The sequence below is a fragment of the Schistosoma haematobium genome, chromosome 5 (genome assembly GCF_000699445.3).
Source record: "Schistosoma haematobium chromosome 5, whole genome shotgun sequence".
NCBI classification, from domain to species: Eukaryota; Metazoa; Platyhelminthes; class Trematoda; order Strigeidida; family Schistosomatidae; genus Schistosoma; species Schistosoma haematobium.
In genome coordinates this window covers 12,626,808-12,627,354 of record NC_067200.1, presented here as the reverse complement: position 1 = coordinate 12,627,354, position 547 = coordinate 12,626,808, and positions in this window count along the sequence as shown.

Here is a 547-nt window from a genome sequence, read left to right as displayed (position 1 = left end):
ACTTCAGCCGAATGTTCAATATACACATAGTATTAGATGTATTGTGTACAGACACGTTGCAAAGTTATGGACAGTGAAGTATTTCTCCTTGAATGATCATAGCAACTTGAAAGCAAAGAGACAAATTAGTACGCGATGTGTTGCTGAATATCTAATAAAATTTTCCGACTTTTAGTATTCAGTCTTCAGTAATAAGGATATGATGTCTATCGAACCATATTATTCCTTACAGTTTTTAATACTGTGGAGGTCCAATGTCGTTTTGAATGTATCAACCGAAGGTGCTGATATTACGTGTTCAGGTAGAGAATTCCAGTAATTCACTACTCGGTGAAAGAAACGAAAATCCAGACGTAAACGATTTCATCTCGGTTTTTGAACATTCTTCGAGTGTCCTCTCAAATGATCAGTCCTAGATGGAAGTAAAAGATAAGATATGTTAATACCAAGGTAATAGTTCAGTATGAGATAAGCCAGTATTAGATCACTCCGTATTCTACGGTAAGATAATGGAAATAAGTTGAGGTGTCTCAGTCTGTCTTCATAA